This window comes from Poecile atricapillus, chromosome 2, assembly GCF_030490865.1.
Source record: "Poecile atricapillus isolate bPoeAtr1 chromosome 2, bPoeAtr1.hap1, whole genome shotgun sequence".
NCBI classification, from domain to species: domain Eukaryota; kingdom Metazoa; phylum Chordata; class Aves; order Passeriformes; family Paridae; genus Poecile; species Poecile atricapillus.
The window spans coordinates 143113020-143136397 of NC_081250.1; the positions used below are offsets into that span (position 1 = coordinate 143113020).

Sequence of the window (23378 nt, forward strand, 5' to 3'; positions counted from 1 at the left end):
GAAGTATTTTTGGACTGCAATTCTTTGTTTTCACCCCAGCTTTCTTTCCCAGTTGCCTCAGTCCCCTGTCTAAAGAGCATCTGGGTTTGTCCCAATCCAAGATGTTATGAGCACCATTGCTCACAAGAAAAAGGTGCCTTTGACTTCAATAACAGCAGGAACAAACCCTCAGTTCCCATCAGCAGTGCCATGGTTGGCAGGATTGCAAACAGGGTCTTCTGGAGAGTGGAGTGCTGGCATTCTGCAAACTGCTCTGCTGCTGACCCCCTCTGGGGTCTGTGCAGTGCTGGGGAACTGTTTTTTTCATGCAATTTTTCTGCCACATTTAGGAGATAAAGATTTTCAAAGTATTTTGAGACTAAATGGTTAAAACAGTTTCATGAATATATATATATGTATGTATATATATAAAATTGTATTAGAGACGGAGTGAAGCTCCTGGTTCCTACTTCAAGGCCCTACATGAAGGCAGGAAAATGCAAAAGAACCATGAAAAGAATAAAAATCAGGCTTAATGTAGAAGCTTGTAAAAGTACCTCCAAAAGTAATATTTATATTATTATGTCATGTCAATTACTTTTGCTAGCTTATTTTTTTTTAATTTATTTTTGTTCATTGTGATGATTATTTTCCCAAACAGAAATATAGCAGTTCCTGATATGCTCTGCAGCACTCACAGTGACTCCTGGCATGATTCGTGGCTTTTTTTATTGAAGAACTGGTTAATAGTTTACATTTATTAGTGGCTGCTTGCCCTTTACTGCGGCATGTGTTTGCAATTTAATGCTACCATGTATCAATAGTATGTACATGTTTGGTATTTTATTACACACCAGAAGTGCTCATGCATTTTATTTAGGCTATCCTATAACTTTCCTCGTTTGCCTGTGGGACTGCACAGGGAGTGCACAGAAGAAAGCCTCAGTGTACCAATTCCCTTCTTCACATTAGCAAGAGTCCAAAAGCTGCAAAGGCCAGTCTAGTTCAGATTTCTCTTCTTACCTGGTAAGATATCAATGGTCTTTACTGGACTAAGAGGGTTAGGAATACTTTGCTGAATATGATTTTTTCTGTTATAGAATCATTAATCTTCTGAGAGAGCAATTTAAATGGAATAATGGATTCTGCTTTGACTATTTTATCTTGTTTTTTTCCTGAGGTTTGATAGAGAGGGGGGCTCAGAATCCTATTGAATGAAGTTATTGTTATTGAAGTTATTTAATGAATATTGCTATATTCATAGCAATATATATAGAAAGAGCTGCTCTTTCTGCCGTAGTCTCAGTAACACATAAATAAGTATTTCAGAAATCCTACTTGCTCACGGCTTTTATTTTTTAAAAATTATCAACAAAAAAGATTTTCAGCATCTTTCCAGATCAGTGATACATAGCACATGACCAAGGGAAGCAGAAAAGCCACCTCCAGCCGTGGCTGTGCCTACACTCTGTCAATATGTATGAGAATGATGGCTTTGCTCCTACAGACAGCAGACCTTTCCCTTAAATTAATACACATTACCAAGAGGTCCTTCTCTTGTGCTGCAGAAGTTCTGCTTTCACAGAACCAGAGGTAAACCTCTCCAAAGGATCTATATACTCTTTCTGGAAATACAGTAAAAGCACCAAGTTTAAGATTAGCATCAGTTCCATTCACTTGTTGAGTCACTGCCTACCATCAGATTTGTGGGAACTTTGTAATCTGCTTAGAGATTGCTGGGCAGAGCTAGAGAAACTGTGTGGAATATTACTTGCAAAATAGTCTTCAAATTAAATTCCCCCAATTGCCTTTTGCTGTGTTTTTTTAATCACCTACTGGTCTTGTTTACGAACCTTCATGCAAATGGCATATCAAAACATGGTTATTTATGAAGAAAACAAATCATCCAAACCTTCAAGTTCTTTCATATAAAATGGAATTATTTTTTTTTATTGAATATTGAATGTATTCTGTTTCCAGGCCCTGAGCTGTCACGAGACTGACTTACATATCTTAAGGCTGTGGTGATATTTTGTTTGAAAGATCACAGAGTCAGTGTTCTTTAGTGTTCATTTGTCTGGTTTCAGAGCTCTCTAGTATTCACAGTTCTAAGCTTTACTTGCACCCATGTGCACTGCAGAAAGAGAATCTCATGGCCCTCTGGCTCCTGAGAGTCAAAACTCTCAAGCTGCCAAAACCAGTGTGTTCTTAATGAGGAAATCATTAAATCTGGCAATTTCTGAAACCCCACGAGATCAATAGTAAAACCTCCACTGATTTTTTTTATGCAGCCCAGATTTTACTCCGTGTGAAATCAAATATTTAACCAATTTCTGTAATGCTGTAAAAAATATAGCAAAATGAAAACAGCTCTGAGTACATCCATAATTGTTTTTGTATGGGATGGCCACATTCTGCATCTGACATCTACTTCTTCAGAATTCTTGTATTATATTTAAGGCATGAATGAACTGAACTCAGTTCTACACAGATTTAAAGTTGAGATGATTTTCCACTAAGGTTCTTGAATATAGGACCTGAACAGAGAGACAATAGTCTCATTTTCTGGTTTAGGCCTTAAACAAAGAATAACAGAAGAGGCACACTAAATAGTCATGCAACCATTAAGGTACTTAAAAACTCTGATTTAAATTCAGCCTTCAAACATAGTCATTCTATGTAACTCTTATAACAACCTTTCAGCTGGGTGCCCCAGCCAGATAAGGTATTCTCAGGTGGCTCTCTTACAGTCTCATCTCAAAAGTATTTCACATCTAACTAGTTACTCATCCCTGCATATGGCACAGGAATATGAACCACTGTGGAAAGATGATTTTTCTAGTTGAAAAAAAGCCCTGCATCTATGGTGATGTTGGGCAAGTGGGACCAGTCCTTTGCAAACCCACCACCTTGAGAAACGGATTTTTTTTTCTGTTTTTTTTTCTGTTTGTTTTTTTTTTTTTGTTTGTTTGCTTTTTGGTTTTTTGGTTTGGGTTTTTTTTTTGTCTGAACTTTTTGTTTAATATTACACAGCGCTAAAATTAATTTACTTTGTCTTATGTGGAACAAAGCCATTTGTTGCACAAAAGAGCCAATCTATTGCAAATGAATAAGAGTAATTTGTCCATTCCTTCAACGGGATTCTGTTTTTATGACAGTGAAAGTTCTTTGGCACCATTTCCTTCATCATTGCCTGTAATGGGGATAGGGAAATTTGAGATAGATATTAAAAATGATGGGTCCTCTATGGGTAAAAGCAATACCACTGGGAAAAGAGAGTAATTCAGAACAAACACCTCAATTTCTTACAAGTTACTTTAAGTCAATATAGTCGCCAAAGATAATTTTCTGTGAGTGCAAGAGTAGAATCATGAAAAAATTGACTGCATCTTGATGTGTTATATATTATAGGAGCCTGGTTTTCTAATAGGTTAAAGTATTTAGGAAAGTGAAATTAAATTACAACCCCATAGATGTGTCCTTGCCTGACAGGGTGTTGCCAAGAAGAAGGTGGGATCAAATTCTACTGCTGTTCAGTATGTACTTATTGGAATTTTATATATACAAGCATAAAAGCATATATGCACTCTGAAAGTCTGTGTGTTTAAGTTGGGCCTTGAAGAATTATTTTGTGTCTCTTTTATTTGGAGTAGCATGGGTCACACACACAGAGGGAAAGGGCAACTTGTGTGCCTTTAATCTCTATGTTCATAATGGTAAGGAAAGGTACAAGGGTTATTTGTAATAATTGCAGATGTTGAAAGAGGGAGAGCAAGGGGACACTGGTTTAGATGAGCAGAGATGTTCCTGTGCAGTGATGGTCTGTGTCTTGAAGATTTTGTATCTTAAATAACTGAATAATTGAGCATTTAAGGTCTGGAACACAGGGACTGGCAATTGTCATAGGTGTCCTAGATATCCACAGGACATGGCTTTAGGTCTTTGATTCCCATGCTTTGACTTCAGAAAGGAGAGGGATCAGCTGGCTTGGCTGTTAAGTGCTGCAGGAAACTTGTGAGGCTCCTGCTGGTTCACAGTATCGTGCCCACAGGCAGGTGGAAAGACAGCATAAGATTAAACATCAGAAATTAATTGCATTACTTTTCTTTATCAGGAATATAATAAAATGGCTTTGAATTTTTACATTTTTAAGGCAGTTGTGAAGCCTTAGAAAGAAAATCTGAGATGATGGCCTGAAATATTTTATGTTAATTAAAAGAATCATTCTTCTAAATTTACAGTCCTCACTGAATCATTCTAGACTGTCCATAAAAGGTGTGTCATAATAATCTTAATTGTTTTAGTCTTTATTTCTTGGAGTGGTTTTTCATCTGATGGAGATGCCACAGCTTTTTTAAGAGCACCATGAGAGAAATTATCCCTTTCAGACTGTCTGCATTAGAGGGCAGTCCCAAGGCACCGAGGAAAAGATAGATCCTTTAACTGTTGCTGGTGTCTAAGGAGCAACCTGCATCTATCTTTATAGGGAACAGATCATTAGGTTTGTGAGTCAAGGCAGGGTCTGGGAGCGTGGATGTGTGCACAGCTGAGAGCAAGGGACTGGAACGTGCGCAGAATGTTTCATATTCTCCACATAACCACCAGCTGCTGAGCATCCTCTTGTGTATTGTAGAAACCACATCAAAAGAAATATTCTCTACCTAGGGTTTTGGTGTACAGGCCTGTCCCTTCTGTGGTCTTGCAGCTATTCCTGACCAAGAAAGTAGAAGTGCTTGGAAATCTAATTACCTTTTTTTTTTTTTTTTCTAACTCAAAATGGATCAAAATTGGTAGAATTGAAGAAATGTTCTGCTAACAGATCTTCTTCTAACCATTCTGTTAAAACCAAAGCTGTTTGGTTGGGAAAATTCAGAACAATTTTAGAAAAGTTCTCCCAGATTTGAATCTTAATTTATCTTTCTGTCTGATGTTCCAATTTGAAGAATGCAAAATACTTTCTTTCAAAAATTAAATTAATTGTAATAATTAGCTACATCAACAAAGACTAGTTAAGGTGAAAGCAAATATTTGAACTAAACTGAAGAACTCCAAAAGTAGGAGTTTAGTTTATCTTTAACTTTGATCTGTGTAATAATTTGGAGAGATTAGCATGTACAAAAAGAACTGGAAACACAGGAAAAGTGGGGTTTTGTCTAAATTAATGTGTTTCTGAATATTTATTGCCTAGATTTTAATTTTTCATTTTCACCTAAAAACATTTATTCTAATGTGAATGGTATGCAACTGGGATGCATTTCTCACTGTCTTTTTATCTGTATTTATCTTTGTGACCCTTTTAGCTGATTTGCTAGTGTCTTTCTTCAAATTCAATATGATCACATCAAGCAGGAAATCCTCTGATGGTGTCAGACTCAGTTTTAATACAGACTTTGTTTCATGACAGCAGCTGGAATGTACATGGTCCAAATCCAGCTCTCCCCAAACATTGCTCAGCCGCTTTCAAGTCATAGTAAGCTAAATATTGGCTTGACAGTGATTCTATAACAGGAGGCTGTAGAAGTTATGGATCCTTTTACTCAGTGTACTCTTACTATATTTTGTGAGATCCCAAAAATCAAACCCCAAGGAAATTCCATGTTAAGATATTTGTAAAGAAATATCTTTTCAGGAATGTTGGGCTGTAACCTTGATACCTTTGATTCCCCACACAGAGATGAGCTCTGTTGGGCCCGGGTTTCATGAACTGGCTCTGATTTTTTAGGAACTTTCCTATAGCCTACTTCTCTGTACAGCTCAGAGACACAGGCAGGGTAAAATCTATTTCAATTAATGTTGAGTGTGAGGTGTAGGTGTTTGTGTTAGAGCTAATCACTGGGTAGCTTTTAAAATCAATGCAGAGAAATGGGGCCTCTACTGCATGATCCATCTTATCCCAAGATAAATATGTAGAATAGACTAATTGCACCTTGCAGATGCCGGTTTCTCCTCATTGACTGCAGGAAGAAGTTAGATGGCAAGATGCTCTAAAAGTAGAAGAAATGGGTATTGCTGAAGAAGTCTTCCAGCACTGTAGTGAAGACAGATTTTTCTTCTTATCTGGCTCTGGCAGTACTCCAGATTTAGATTCATGCCTCACATTTGATAGAGCAGTGTGGAGGGAGGTTTTCACAAAAGTCTTGCAGCAGGAGTTAACATGGCATGGTATTCCAGGAGAAGCTGTAGTGCATTTCCCTGGCCAGAGTGGAGGTCTCCACTGTGCAGGTGGACCAGGTTATAAGCCTAGTCTGAATGCAGCATTATTAGTGCTTTGAGTTTTAAATCACTGATATTAATACCTTATTTTGTAAAACTTATTATCAAAAAAGTTGTTGAAAAAGTTTAAAGCCTAAGTTGGACTTAAAAGGCTCCCTTAATATTATGTTTTTAAAAGGCATGAAATGTGAGGGTGAACACATGTATGCATACACACAAATTCGAAGAAAAAAGGTTTTTTTAAGCATTGCTAGTTCTATAGCTGAAGTAGAGCACAATGCCTGAGGAAATCTATAGTCATGGGTTATATTATCTGAAGATACTTTCCCACTGAAGGCTCATTTATTGTAAGACCTAATATAAAATAATGAATATTTGCTTTAAGTCAGGTCAGGACCAGAACTTATCTCCCAGGGAATATGTGTAATTTTTTTGATAACCAGGAAAGACTTTCTTCCCCTGGAGTGAACTCCACTGGATTTAGTGCTGCATTAGTAGGCTGAGCATCTGAACTGTGCTTATTGGTAATTTAGCTTCTCTTCAGCAGAGCACTAGGGTGTTTCTCTTCTTAAGCATGCACGTAGTTACAGAGATTGATTTCAATAGAACTATTCAGGAAATCAAGATGAAAATTATTTCTGCTTATTTCACAGATCTAATAATTCTGATTTTCGAGGAATAGGCTTTTCTGAAAATTGAATTTAAGACCACAATAATAATTTTTTGTTGTAACCATCAATCTCAAAGTATTACATAAATATTAGTAGTAAGAGAGTTAGTATTAGGAAAATGAAGCTGCCTGTCAGAATTAATTTTATGGGAAAAAAATATGCCATTTACATTTGGATTAAGCTTGTAAATGTACAGTGGGGCTCTTGTACACTTAAGATGCTGTACACCTTAAATTACTTCAATTATACTTTTTTTCTATACCATAGCCACAGTATAGAAAAAACTTCCAGGTTTCAGTTCTTCCTCTAGTTTGATAATTCACTATAAATCCTCTATCCCTCTAGGTTGGTTTTCTGCAGCCTGAAGAAGAGGAATCTCACACTACAGATTTAGTACCTCTCACGTGGAGAAAGGTTTTTTATTGAGGTCTCTTGGTGAGTCCTTTATTGAAGAAAGCCAATGGGGGAAGACAACCTTCTGCTTCGTCCTCCACTGCCCCTACTCAGGGCTTGGTCCTGGGGCTAAGGGTGTTTAATGTCTTCAGTAATGAGGGGCAAGACTGGACAGACAGACAGCAGCCAAAGGACAGGGGTGATGCCAAACTGAGGAGCATTCTACATATGAAATCTGACCTTCTCTGCATATGGCATGAACCCAGGCACCCTTCAGGGCACTCATCTAACCTGCTTCATTCAATGACTCATTTTTGCAATGAACTGCAGAAGAGTTGCACTTTAGGAAAAGCTCTGGTGATATTAATCTTAGTTTGACAGCAAAGCTCCTATGACACTGACTTTTGTAATTTACTCCCTCTCTATATCCTATAAAAACTAGTTAAAACAGCTTCATGTTCTCAAGTTGGTTCTTTTTGCTCCGTGGATCCTAAAGTCTTCATAGCACCTTCCACAGGACAGGTTCACCTACTCATTTGCATCTCATTCTACAGATGGTGATTTTAGCATCCCATGGTTTCATTGTCATAGAAGACAAACGTATGTCCTGTGCTTCTCAAATGTCATGCTTAAAATGGCTTTTAGCTTTCTAAAGCTGAGCAGATTCTGTTGGAGTTAAGCCATGAATGTAGCAACAACCACAGGTTTGAGTTGTCCAGATAACACACTTTTATATTCAGCACCTCCACCCCACAGAATATGGTGATCATTTATACAAGCTTGTGCCTCACACATGAGACTGACAAAATTCGTAATATGCTTGAAGACTATTATATCACCATAATAATCCCTAGAACAAAAATTATTCCAGTGAAATTGATTCACAAAACAAAAATAACATTATGTGGTTTTGGAAACACAAAGCCTAAAGATCTTGAGCAGGATATATAATTTAATGGGCAGATTAAGCAAAAACAGGTAATAATGAGGATCTGACAATGAATACAGAACATTTTCATAAAAAAAAATATGGTGAAGACCATATCTCAGCAGAAAATACCTAAAATTTGTATTCTACAGATTAAGAAAATTCACAGTTTGAGCATATTTCTTGTTCATCTTACAGAAACTCAGCTTTTATAATAATGAAGGTGATGACCTTTTTGATGATCAGTAGCTAGTGGTGTTCCACAGGGCACCATCCTTGTCCTGATGCTTCCTCAACATCTTCATAAACAGCCTGGATGCAGGTCTTGAAGAAATAATAGGTCTGGTGATGATACTAAATTGGGAGGAGCTGTTGATTCCCTTGAGGGCAGAAAAGACCTGCAGAGAAACTTCAAAAATTAGAGAGATGAGCAATCAGGAACTGTATGAATTTTAACTAGGGCAAGTGCCAGATTGATCACTTGGGACAGGGCAACTCTGGAAGTGTGCGCAGACTGGGGAAGGAGAGGCTGGAGAGCAGCTTTGTGGAAAGGGCTCCCCAAGGAAGTGGTCCCAGCACCAAACCTGACAGAGTTCAAGAAGCATTCGGACAAAGCTCTCTGACATGTGGTGTGAGTCTTGGTGTGTCTTGTGCGGGGCCTTTAGTTGGACTTAATGATCCTGATGGGTGCCTTCCAGTTCAGCATATTCTCTGGCTCTGATTTCGAAGAGGATAGCTAGATCACAAAGGTGTCAATTGGTGAATTCTAGCTGAAATTGGATATAAGAGCCTGGATATATTTGAAATCTTGGTGCATAAAGACTTGTGTACCAGATGCCTGCAAAATAATACAGGTGTTCCACCTGGATGTCCCAAGAGACACTAGGAAGTAATTGATTTCTCTATTACTTCTGCTAGTAATAATAGAAAATAGTAGAAAATTGTGCTTAGTATGGTCAGTTTTCAAAATGCTTGCTTGACTAAAATTAATTAGATATCACAGCATCCTCAGAATAACTTACTCTTCTCTGTTTATTAGCTAGTAAACTGAAAGGAGGGACTGAAATTACTTTGCCAAAACCACACATCAAGTCAAGATTAGAACTTGCATTTCCACATTCTCAATTTTGTGCTGTAACAGCGTGATTATACTGCCAGCAGTTTATCACCTCTCCAGTGCAGTACTGCTCCCCTAGGTCTCCTTCTTCTTAATAGTGGTTAACTCTCAGACCCTGTTAAATGTTCACTGGAAATGTGGATCAGGGGGATTGGCCAAAACTGTTACCCTGACTTTTTTTTTTTACAGAGTTTTTAAAGCTAACATAATTTTTTTATTCTGTGGATGCCTAGAGCTACATTATATACCCAAATTAAGGTAGACCTGATTTATTCAGAATTGTTAGTACCATAATGCTTCATTGAATCAGTGGGTGTATTTATTGTTGGTGAGCATCCCTGAAAACCAATAAACTTTTATTTAGCTGTCTGAAGGCAGGCACTTAAGTTTAAAACTCAAGACCTGATTTTTAAATGGAAAGAGTCTTTATTGAGTGAGAAAATACTTATCTGTACAGTATGTTTCCCAGTTATGCTGGGAAAATTTCTTTTTTTTTTTAAGAAGAAAAGATTTCCAATATGTAGTGTCATGTTCTTAAATGAGTGAACTAAGAATAAATATGAAGGTTTTTTCTTAGATGAATTTAGTTTGTCCCTAGATTTGGTAGGCAATACAGAGTGCTTGTTCTTATGAGAACAAGGAATGTGTATGAGATTTATTCTTTTAGATGCACTGAGACCATTTGTTAACATTTTCCCAGAAAAGGTCTGTAATCTTTATCAGTTATGAGGAATGGTTTTCACTGTATTAGGCTGACCCACTCCTAGTAGAGTAGTTCCATAAAAAGAAAGAAAGAAACCACATGAATGCAAAGGAAGTTCAAATTCGGACTTACAGCCTTATAGACTATGTGTTAATGAAGAAAAAAGATAATGCTAAATGAAAGAAAAAAAAAAAAAATGGTTTCTGTCCTGTACCTGCTTAGGAAAGTTGAGAGCTAGCAATTCAAAGCTTTAATGCAGAAGCACTTCTAGAATATTATAAGTGGATCCTCAGCTCTGATGGATGGATAAGGAAAGAGTAAACACTCTTGAAGTCATTAAAGAAAATTCTGTTAAAACTCTTATACACCTTATGTCTGTGGGATGAGAGTATGAAATGTCATCCCTCTACCTCCTTCAATCAGATGTCCAGTTAAGGACCTGACAGATTGCCTTTCACAAAACAACAGGTTAAGTATGTGTGTTTTACTTGTGTTGAAGTTATTTTTAAGAGGCAAGTTATCAACAAATGAGTTTTTTACATGTTTATCTGTCCCAACCACACCAGACACTATTGCTGAAAAAACCCCATGAAATAATGAAAAATGAGTACAGACATGGTCATGTCCATTAGTCATGAAAAAACCAGGACCAGCATCCAGAAGCAACTAGAGCACAACTGCTGGTAGCAGTGGCACCAGTGGAGAATAGCCACAGGACTCAGACCTGATGGAACGGTGACTCACCAGGACCCGAGCCAGGGCTCAGACAGCTGCAGTGCAAGGGAGCAAGGGAGTGTGAGGAGGAGAGACTTGTACCCATAAATCCAGTGCCAGGCTTTGCAAGAATGAAAAAAAGTTTATGCTATGTTGTTCTTTGTTGTGTATTACTCTCCCCCTGTTTACAGGACCATCTGAAGTGTCTGTGCTGTCAAGTCTTCCTTCCTCTGGGCTATGTAAGGACAGCTGTGTTTAAGAGATTAAAGCCATGGTCAGCCCTGTCCATCGTGCCTCAGCTGCAGTGAATTTCTCCCCTGGCAGTGCTGGCAGCCCAGTGACATGGCAGCAGTGCCCAGCAGCCTGTGCCCCAGGGACTGCTCTGTGTGTGGAGGCAGCAGGAAGCTGAAGAACAGCCCTGCTGACTGATCTGAACCCAGGGACAGCAGCTGCCAGGCCAGTTTCAACATGTCAGAATGGGCTTTCATCAAAGACAGTGTGAATTTGGGATGAAACCTTCTCCATCTCGCTGTGATACCTGACCTAAGCCAGCCAGGCAGAGTCATGGGCTGGCTGCATTTACTGGAGCAGGTAACATTCATCTATCACACCCTTGGCATAGGTGCAAGCAGGGGAGGTCTCATCACAATCCAGCTTTTCCTGTTACCCTCTTGCAAGCAGCATTACAATATAAACACAGCTATAGGGAGAGCATATAATGCAGCCATGTAATTACAGTGACTTAGTGGTCCTTTGCAGTGGGCATATAATTAACTGCTGGCACACAGTAGCACATCCCCACTGCATGCAAAGTGAGGCAGAATGTGACACATGGCAGCAGACTTAGTGCTGTTTGTTTCTCAAAGGACCTGCCTTCCCAGGATGATGGCTAGTGAGCTCTTTACGTCCTCCATGATAGAAATTACTTATTTCTCCACATTACTGAAATAAAGGAAAATTTAATTATCCAGCAGTTCCTTCCTCTGCCCTGTGTTTTAAATAATCTTGCACATAGGAATTTTACCTGTTTTCCAAACTCTTTTTAATACAGTCTGATTTCATTTGAAAGCAGAAAATTCAGTGATTAAATATACCAGTATTTGAAATGAAATCACATCCCTTTTAGGCTTACTTAGCATCATACCTAAATAAACGTGCCTGGATATTGCAGACAAATGAACATCCAGATAATGCTTTACATCCAAAGTCTCATTCTGAAGGCTCTGCTTATTCAATGAGGCATTTCAATTAGATACTTAACTTACCATGGCCTATCAAAATGTGTTGGATAAATTCTGAGCTACCCTAAATCAGCACAGTTCCATGTTACCTGTGGACCATAGACCAAAGCTGACTTCAACAGGGGAGAATCTGTCTCACTGCTTTTCAGACCTTGCAATATGTTGCTTATGAAAGAGCTCCTAGCCAAGATTTATTCATAGGAATTGGAAAATAACTTCAAACAAAAAATAAATCAGACAGACTAGAAATCTCTCTGCATTCACTCTGTGAACACAACTCAGAATTCGTCATTTCTGGGAGAAGTTTGCATTAGGCAGAAGTGTCTGTCAGAGCACTCTTCTGGGTAGCAATATCATTGCCCCAGCCCAATTGCTTCATGGTCAGGGTGTTCTTCTAGGTGCTGAGAAATGTAGATTCAATTTCAAATACTCTGGGGACCACAGTGACACAGTGCCACAATCTCCCTGTGACACAGCCAACAGATGGAAAGGTTCCCATGTGTTCCCTCAGTAATACAGTGGCTTGGTTTCAGTGAGCTGTGTTAAAATCTCTAGCTGTGTGATGGTTGACTTACAGCATAAATGGGAACCTATACTCTTCTACTGGCATGCTGGGGCATTTTACAAAAAATTCTGAATTGTCCCTTTGTTTGTCAGGACATTTAGCAACTCTGCTTGTAGCAGCTGCCTCACAGGCTTTGGTCCCAAAGGGACTATCCAGAGATGCCCAACTCCTATTAAATCTAGGTCATCCATTATTGCCACTGGCTTCTTCTGTCCAAACTGCCCCTCAAGACCATTGTGGCATTATTTCCAGGTTATCATAATTTTGAAAAATCTAAGTCTACTTTTCTTAAAATTGTTATAAATCCTTCAGTTGGTTTAGAATAACTTCACCAAGGGACCCAGACTGAAACAATTTGAATAAGGAGGTTTCTCATTTGTAAATTAACCTCTCTTTCCTCTGACTATCACTTCTCTGAAGTGAATCAATGGCTTTTGACTTCCACCAATAAAGATAATCCATTTTTTAGCCAACCACATTTATTATGTCTATTTATACACCAAGCACACATTTATCTGAAACCAATGGCACTTTCTCCTTATTGTAAATTCTAGTGTGCTGAGAAAATGAAAGAGACTGATCTCAAGCTTAGAAAATCCAAACTCTGAGAAAAAAAAAATCTTTCACGGAGGGCCATCCGATATCTCAAGAAATAAATTCTATATCTCTTCATTCTGCTTTTGTGCCCAGTCCAGTGTCTAGTCACATGTACAGTGAACTTTCTATTTCTATGTATGACTAGGCTTCTACTTTTTTCCTTTCTTTATGATGTCTTATTGTGAGGTGCCAGTTAAAATTCTCTTAAAAATCAGAAAGTCATGCTATGTGTGGCCTTTCTTTATTTTCCATAAGAAAGACACCTGCCGTTTGACCTTGTCATCTAGACATTTGTCGCTGTCAGCTTGGGATTCCGGAATGCTTTTCATTTTCTTTGAAACACTGTCCTTCTCAGTTTGGCAGTGAGCCAATTCTTGAGGTCAGCGTGGGCTCTTGATACTTGAACTCACAACAGACCAAAATTGTGAATATTTTTTGCAAATCAAATACTGCATCTAATACTGCAGCTGGCTCATCATGTTCTGCCTCCTGGGGAGAATATCTACTAATCTTTCTAAAAGTAGAGAGACAAATCAAGTGAATCAAGAGATCTATCAGCTCAGCAAGAGTTGCTATATGGAATTTTCTGGCCTGCATTATGCAGGAAGACAGACTAGGATGATCTAATAGGGTTTTTCACCTTAAAACTGATGTCTCTATCAGCCATTTCATTGGAATTACCTGAAATTGCATCAGCTGACATTCCGACCTATTTCTTCTTTTTGTCCTTTTTTTTTTTTTTTTTTTCCTGGGGAAATAAATAGTTTCTATGCCTATAACTCCATTTAGCAACTTTGAATTTTTCCTTCTTACAGGAAAAAGTAAAGTTCCCCATACTCTGATACACTAGGATTAATTATTCTCCAAAGATCAGTAAGTTTTTGAAAGTGGAAAGGAAGAGATAAATGGAAAAGTCACAGATTTATCCTGTATTGCCTCTCATGAACTGCACAATGTGTTTGACACCTTCTGGAAACTCTCATTGTGTACTCAGTGTGCTGCACACATTTTGTCTCAGCATTTCTTCTGTCTCAGATTATCGTAGTATTCTGTTCTCAGTTACAAACCAGTGATCTTGAAATAGTTTATAATGGAATACTTAGATTTATTTTTAACATGCTTAAATATTTCAAATGCACTAAGAATTCTAAATCAAGCACAAGCTAGACTAGCACAGTTATTCACAAGGCATTTGAAAATAAATTCTTTGCTCTGTACACTTCCAGAAACAAACACATGCACACAAATACATATCTTAAATATTGTAGAAATTAATGGGATAAAATTGAAGTCATAATTTAAAAATACAATTTAAGATGAGAAAAAATGTTAATGCTACTGTGCCCTAAAAAATTGCACAAGTTCTGTAGTCAGAGTCAAATGTAGAAGAAATGAAAGGTATGTAAATGTAAAGTTAAGGCATCCAAAGAATCTTAGTGTGTGCCAGTGTAATACAAAAAAAATCCATTAAAATCAATCTATTTGGGGTTTTGCCCCAATTTGTATTAATTTGAAATAGCAGACTTATTTTTCCTGATATTTTTCTTTTTATGATATCACTTAAAGGTAGAGCTGAGATTATTTTATTATCTTATCTGCGTGAAGTCTGTTCACCATGCTTATTTATCTTTTTTCCTTCAGTGTGAAATAATCATCAAGCCTAGAGAGCAGATGAGAAGTCACTCAGAGGAGAAAGAAATTAAATGGAGCAAAATGCAGAGAATGGGAATGAATACATGATACTACGCACTGATCTACTTTCCTTTTTTTTCTCTTCACATGATAACAAAAATCAAACAGCTTTATGGACTATGGCCAGATATAATCTAAATATCTAAAGATATTTGAGTTGGGGTTTAATACCATTAACCCATATTCCCTAAAGAGGGCTTGCTAAGAGAGCAGGAGAGGGATTCTTATAGGGGTGTGTACAGACAGGACAAGGGAATGGCTTCAGACTGAAATGGAACAGGTTTTGATTACATATTGCCAAGAAATTCTTTACTGTGAGGGTGGAGAGGCACCGGAATAGGCTGTCCAAATAAAATCTGGCTGCCCCACCCCTGGAAGTGTTTGAGGTCAGGATGTGTGGCCTTGTGAACAGCCTGGGCTAGTGGGAGGTGTCCCTGCCCAAAATCACCCGGAGGGGTGATTTTCATAATCACCAGGGAATGATGAAAATAATTCTTAATATACAAGGTGTGTATAAAATGACCAATTAAATTTTAAAATTAGGTATAGAATAGTGGGTTGTAATTTAGACATTTTGCAATTTCTGAATCAAAGTAAATTATTAAATATTACATTACAGCTTCTGGGAAACATTTCCTACACTGTAAGTAGAAAGAGAAAAAAGTGTGAATATATTAATGTGGAGGTGCAAAGATTTATGCCTTCACTGAAAGAAACAGTAAACATTACCATGATCAGATAAATCATTTTTATCTAGAATCATAAAGAATAGGACATATGCAACCATTATATCTACATTTTTAATAAATCTTGGCATATTTCACCTTTATGCATGCAAACATCTTGTCATCTTCTTGCTGTATTGTAAACTTCAAGATGGCTTTTTTAGCTAGTAGTCACCTGTTGAGCATTAACACAAGCTATTTACTTGGATTATATTATAAAAAATAGTGCACTTTAGCTCATGGGTAAGCTAGAATTATGTTAAACAAATCATTTTTGCTTCCCTGGTTGCTTTTGATTCAATGATTCAACAACAATTTACTGTTTTACTAGCTAAACAAAATTTTTGTCACCAGGTGCAATCTTTTGTGTTTAGACTCATAAATAATGTTTCTGCATTGTAATATATAAAATATATATTATATATATATATTTCCAGTTAGTGAGTTAATTCTCTTTTTAAGGTAAGTTTTGGAATTAAGCTGATACCACAAACATTATCTGTTATGAATAAATTCTGTGAGTTTATAGACTGATGTTCAGACTTCAGTATTAAGATACATGGGGCTTCATTTTTCCAGGGGTAAAACCGAAGCATAAACATTTGCACCATAAATCTCAACACTGCAGATGCAAATTTGTTTTGTCCCTAAATCATAAGAATATGCAGGCTGTCACATCTTATTTTAATTGTATTTCAGTTCTTTGACTGTGTAGAGTGTTTTATCCCTGTGAGTTAAGCAACTACATAATAACTTAATTCTCATTAGTGATCAACTGTATTCCTTATTTAGCTGCAACAACGCCAACTATCCAAAAAAGGGGAAGCTTAAACCATAATTCTTCTTTCTTTGTTCTTGTTTTTCTTTCATTTCTTCATTCAGTTGCTAGTTTTTTTCATGAAATATATACCCACTGGCCTGAAAACCTTTTCTTCATGGTTTGAATATTGCAGGTGCTCTAAAAACAAATTAGCATAAGGGAAAATAAAAAAAAAAACCCAAACAACTCCAAAATCATTGATAGCATAGTCAAGCATCTCTCGCTATTTTACCTCAGGGGCTCTTTTGGATATTTAATAAGCTTATTGCTGTTCCTGGTCTTTTGGATTGCAGTGCCATTAGTAAAGAGAACTGCCATTTGACATTAAAGGAATGTAAGGAATTACCAAACAAAGAAATAAAATGGCCTTTTATGAAAAAAATTTGAGCTTTCCAGAATAACACTGGAAAATAATTTTCAGGACAATTTTTCCTTGAAAAAACCTAATTAGGTTCTGAATGTATATAAACAGACTTTTTTTTGTGTATAACTCTTCATTTGCATCTCGTCTCCATGTTACAACAGTAAAATGCTATTTAATTCCAGATAGGTAGCACTGAAATTCAAGACAAGAATTTCTCTTGTCGTGGTTACAACTCAAGTGGAAACATCTGTAATGAGTAATGACCATGATCTAGGGCTCCTCATGATGTGAATGAACATTTTGCAATTAATATTATAATGATTGATTTATGGATTCTTTACATCCCTGATGATCCACTATAACCTCAGTAAACACAAGTTTGCAGTTTCACACATACCAAAATATGGGTGCGTAATTCTGCATGTCAGCCAAAACCAAATGTATTCAAGAACGCAGAAAAGAGAACATTTACTCTCTTACTTAGTGGTAGTTCCTTGGCATACCTGTTGTGACCAAGTGACCGATTTGACTGTGATGTGCAAATGAAAAAAAGACATGTTATTTAGAACAAAACCTTTACAATCAAAGGACAGCCTGTCACCCTGAAAACTCAGCTTTTTGAGCTTGTTGACATAGTTTCTAAAGACTTTCCCAGGACAGTAACTGTAAACATAGAGATGTGTACATTCTTTCTGATACACGTCTTGTGATGGACATCTCTCATGGCCAGTGTGGTTGGGAAGGTGTTATCCTGGCTATCCAATCCTTGGCTGTGGTCAGAAGCCTATAAATTGTGAGAGAAGAAATAAGGTCTCTCTTTCCTTCATCATACCTTGAGCTGCGTCTGTGTGATTTATTTTGTGTCCACCAGCGACAACAGCCCTCCCCCTAATTAGCCTAATTCCCTGTGGAAGGGAAAAGTTTACTACCAAGACATGGATATCTTGGTATAAAATGTGAATATATTGTCTTCCTCTGTTAATTCTAAGAGATATAAACATGCTATCTAAGAAACATTATTATATTGTTATCATCATTTAAGTCCATGAATTGCAAAACTTTTTACTTGTTGATGTAATTATTTTCCTTCTGAATATCTGATTTATCTAATGCACTCTTGCTTCTGAAGACACTGAGGGACTTAACCTAAAGGATATTAAGTTATGAGATATAACTTAAGTTAGGAACCTCAGTTCTGACACAGAAATAACCTTGGAAATTCACCCTACTTACCAAGTTTTCTCACCCAATGTCTGTCTTTAGAGAGAAAGGGTTTTGGTTCCTTAGCACGTGAGGATAGTACGTGAAACTGGTAGGTAAAACTCCTAGGTCAGTGCAACCTCTGTCTTAGGTTGGATCAAAAATATCCATTATCATTCCACTTATCACCACTGTCACATTCAGTGAAAACCCCGTGTGTCAGTAAATACAGAGGCCAGTACTTCCTCAGTAGTCTTGACATTATAGCAGCAGCAGCTTCACAGCAACCTAGAAGCCAGGCATATCTAGAACTTCGAGGCATCTTGAATTTCAAAGAGTGCCATCATTTGCACTTCAGTGTCATTCAAATTTAAATCATGTTTAATTTTTCACATTGCTTCCCTTTGGTCTGGTAAAAAACCTGCTGCATCTGAAGATACACAGTATGTGGCAGGGTAGTAGAGAACTTGCATCCATCTAACAGATTTGTGAAGGGCTCTGGGTTTGCCAGCCCAAGTGCTGACAGTATTTCACTGGAAGCCTTGAACATGGACATCACACGTTTGTCATTTATTTGGTCTGCTGTGTGGATTTGGTACCCACAACAGCCGTTTCCTCACCGTTGGTATCTTGTGATCTGCAAATGCTACTTCACTGATGATCACTGACAGCACCTTTCTTTGTCTGCAAACCCTGCTGTGTTCAGATATCAGCTTTTTCTTTTGTTGTTGTCGAAACATACTTTGCTCCCACCTCCCTCACATAATCATGTGAAGAGGCACATCTGCTTTTGTTTATTTTGCCATTCATGTCAGCTATGTTTTGCTGTACATTTTCTTGTCTTGGCTACATCCCAGCCTTTGTGTTCACAAAGGGGAGGCGAAGGGAACCTGATATGCACTGAGCCAATTACAGCCCTGTCTTGGGGACTCAGCTGGCAGTTCAGCTGCAGTACATGGAGCATGGTATAACCCTGAAAAATGTCACCCATTTCTTCTCCAGGGCAGAAAAAATTGCCAGTACAATGAGAAAATGTCTTAGCAGACACCAGAATATTCTGAAGTAATTTTCTTGACTGACTGTTCCCAGTTCCTTTCATGAAGATTCAAAAGTTAAATTCCTATAAAAATCATTCAAGCCGCTCCAGGTGGCTGTCAGTGGGATCAGCCCAGCACCTGTCCAAAGCAGAAGCAAATTAATTTTGCACTGGGTATGTTAAAGGTCCACAGGAAGCAAACATCAATGCTAGATCCCTAGGGGTCACATTTACTGTTGAATTTGGTCACCACACTGTGGTCTTTCAATTTACTTTTGATGCAGGTAAAAGGTATCCTACTCCATGATAGCTTCACCTGTCCCTGCTGCTAATCATCATGAGTTTGCAGAATCAAGCCTGGTTTGCACACCAGTGTCTCTCTGCAGAGAAAATTATGGCAGTGACTCCCTGCATGCTGCTTTTGGTGCCCACACAGTGTGTCATGGTGAAAAGTGAACTCAGGTGAGAGCAGGTATCACCCAGCACAAGGCAGGAGTGCTGGACACCCTCCCCACTGGACACCTGTAGCACCAGCCTGTGACATCTCCCTGGCCATGATGGTCCCACTGCCTGGGTACAGCACCCAAGCCTGGAAACATCACAGACAAGTCATGTTACTGTTTTAATATACTCATCCAAAAACCTGCTTATTCCAGGTAAATGGGGATGAGATTTGATTGCTTTTTAGAAAAATCATGTTCCATGCTTTGGTTTTTTGCTGCAGGAGAGTGGTACTGGACACCCCACTGATCTTCAAGCAGAGGGGACCAAAGACATTTTCCAGGAATGAGCTCATGTAATGCTACCAGGTCAAAGCATGCTTAAGTTGTCTAAATAGAGAAATTAGAAGTATTAAAACCCAGGTTTCAAATACTGCAAGGAAAATTTAATCTGGTCGCTGTTTATATTGCAAGTGTATTTTAGATAATTTACTAACTTCTTCATAGGAGTTAGCAGCCTTTTACATATGTGAACAAGTAAAATTATACCTGGAGGATAGAATATGGAAAGCCTTAATCTCTGATTATAGCTGTAACCAGCTGGATCTGTGCAAGTATGAAACCCCTGCATCTTCATTTCATACCAGCAGTTTATAGGAACCGTATATGCATTCATTTGACCATGTGGCTATCTGTACCTGTCTTTAGAAATGGAAATGTCTTCTTATAGTCATTGCTCACACCACAGCTACAGAGGTTTCTGGGTTATCTGTCTGCCTGCAAAACATGCACCCTTGTTATTCAGTTGTGCCAAAAAAAGGAAATGTGGAGCTCACACTAAGGATCTGATTGACTAAGATGAGAACTTCACAGAAACTCACACTATTTTAGATTTCAGGTAACTTGAATATCATATTTATTGTTAAAAGAAAACAAAATTATATTCTAATGATACTTAGTCCACAGTCTTATAAATGTCTTCTTATCAGAACTGTTTGAATGTTTTATGGCTACTGTTAAAATGGCGATGTGTTTTAAAGAACAAGTGTCCAGACATCAAAGATTTTAACATCAGACAATTCCATAACTCTCTACTCCTAATACCTTCCTGTCCTTATGTCTTGTAAACCACAGAAGGAACTTCACGGGTCTCCCCATGGTCTCCAGAAACTCAGCAGAGTAGACATAAGTAAGGTACAAACAGAAAATATCTCCAGGCACACTCCAGAGATGCAGTGGCTCAGAGCTGGGTACCAACAATAACAAGCATTAGAAAGTTTCACGTGAAGTCCAAGAAGTTCAGCAAATTTCATTGAAGAGAGGGAAAAAACCCTGATGCACATGATTCAGTTCCAGACAGTGACTGTAATTATAATATACGTACATAATATACAGGTAAATGCATAACATCTCCCCAAGTACTTATAAACAATCCTGGGCCAAGGATTTCTGATTAGAACCAAAAGGTGCAAGTACAAGTAATAAAGAAGATTTTTTTCAGAAGGAATGCTGTTTCCTGTTAGGTACTTACAGCATCTCCACAACATTAATCCCAGACTATCGACAGAGTCCACTCTACATTAAAATCAGCAGCTTGGCAATTAGAAAAAAATGCTGTGCTGGCTTGCAAAGGAAATGTGATTTGTGAAGCTCTCAAGGTTTCAGTCCAGAGGTTTTGTTCTAAATGTACTGCCTCCAACACTTTGAATACTCAGATGAAAACAAAGTGCTCCTCTAATGTTACATGTCATTTTGCATAGTGTTTTTTTGGGTCCATTGCTCTGATTATTGTCTTTTTAGGAATAATACCAGTGCCTGCTTGAGATCTGGAAGATTAGCATTAACAGGATAGAAAAGAAGAGGGCAGCTGTTTCATGATGGCATTTAGACAGATGATCTGTCTGCTGCTTAATCCACATATCATCTACATATCCAGTCAGCACAATGCAAACTGATAAAAAAGTTTATGTGAGAAAACACTCCAAATGTAGGTGTGTGTGCTTATTGTGCTACCTCTCCCACAGACAGAGAAAGATTTCTGTTTTGTAATTTCACTAGCCAGCCTGCTTCAGCTCTTAATGTAGGATAAAGTTTGGCTCTAAAAAGATAACATTTTTTAATAACCATGTGTTTATTAAGGTCTGTAATATTAAATTCTCAGGCTTCTGAGGCAGAGAAAAGGCCTTTCTGGTTGAGCTTTCATGCTTTGGGATGCTTATTTCTAATGACTCTGTCTTGTGAAATTCTCTTGTTGTGAGAGGCACAGTCACAGTTGTTGTGATACCAAATTCTGATGGCTGTAAAAGGCTCGCTAGGGATCAGGAGCTCAAGTGCAATTTAATTGCAGTGGAGTCTGTAAATCTCAGGAACTCTCTGTAATCTCAGTTTACCATGAAATCTGCTGTCTCTTGCTTACCACTATGTCCAGGTATGATCATATTCTCCAGAAAACCATCTTGTGATTGAGTAAACTCACATTTTGTTGTGGTTGTGGTTTGTTTTGTTATGTTTTTCTGTTTGTCTTAACAAAACCATGTCAATAGAAAACTTGACATAACCATAAGGAAAAATGTAACCAGGTAAACAAGATTATTTAGGACAAATTAAATGTCAATAAAAGAATGAGAACAATAGGAGTTTTCACTCAAGTGGAAAACTTAATTATACAGCATATTTCCAGGAAAGGAGACTGGAAGCTATTATAATTTATCTGCATTCAGGGCTTTGGGTTTTGTACCAGCTGACACTGCCATGCTTTATATCTTTTCAGAGTACAGAATTTTGCCTGCTGAGAAAGCATGTAACCCTGATTGACTAAAGAGTGGAGCTGCACACAGACATCACTCATTCCTTCTTAACTCCTTGCAGCCTTTTTGAGAATTGCTGCACTTCAAAAGCCTGTGTACCTCTCTTCAAATCCCCAACCCTCTTCCTTTTTACTGCTTAATCAAGGTGAATGAATACACTAATGAATAAGAATTGTGAGCCTAATGAGTAAGAATTGTGTTTTCCTTTCTATAATGATTCGTTTACTTGCAGCTTTATACAAAGGGCTCCTGGCATGGAAAAACCCCTGGTAAACAAGGCAGACAAAACCAGGCTTCATGCTGTGAGGATACCAGGTTGTTTATGTTGGTGTCCTTAGAAGATAGTTTCTTTAAAGCATACCTTTGGTTTAATGACATTTAAAATTCTGTGTATTATGATATTCTCCTCTTGTTCCTTGTGCTTTTGTTAAATTTTAAGAAGTTGCTTGAATAATGTATGATATCATATGAAGCACAGCGTAAATCTGTTAATCGATGAGTATGAAATTAGAGTTGAAAACAAGATAAAAGCACCTTTTCAGTTATGTACTCCATATCAATGTCAGAAGGTGGGTTTTTTCCCCCTGTGTAATCATCATCACTTTGTCCCATTTCATTTTCACTATAGTAAAAATTGGGAATTTCATCATTGCATTTGTGGAAATGAATTAGAATTTATTCTTTGTCTAAATCCAGCATTTTTCCATGCTTTTTGCACAGTATTTAAATTAGATCTCTTGAATGCAACTCCAACAAATGATATTTTGTATGGCTTAATTCTGTAGAAAAGGGTCCACACTTCCACTGGCATTAAATTTCTTTAAATGCAATCTCAATCTGCTATTTATGGTTCTGAAATCTGTGCGAATTTTGCATCTACACAGTGAGAAACTCTAAATAATTAAAACTTAAAATGCTTTTCAGAGAAGCCTTTCACATCTGTTACTTTGCATAGGAATTTTCCCTCTCAGATGTTTCTTTTTTTTTTATTTCTTTCAGGGTGCTAATGGTATTACCAGCTTTTCCTATACCAGACACCATTAATAAAGCAAATCTTCATTATAAGCTTGTCTAGTCACAGGAGGACAAGTGTGACAATAGACAGGATGTGACAGATGCTCTGCCCCATATTCCTCCACTCAGCACCATCTTTCTCCAGGTGTTTTTGTACTG

The 23378-nt window shown here is 37.7% G+C and overlaps 1 long non-coding RNA gene across 1 annotated transcript; it reads left to right on the forward strand.

Moving 5' to 3' along the window:
• Nucleotides 1-912: 912 nt before the first annotated feature.
• On the forward strand, nt 913-22305 carry LOC131576682 (uncharacterized). Its single transcript, XR_009277038.1, has 3 exons — nt 913-1005; nt 7209-7298; nt 22169-22305. It is a non-coding gene; the product is annotated as an uncharacterized LOC131576682 (long non-coding RNA).
• The last annotated feature ends 1073 nt before the right edge of the window (nt 22306-23378 follow it).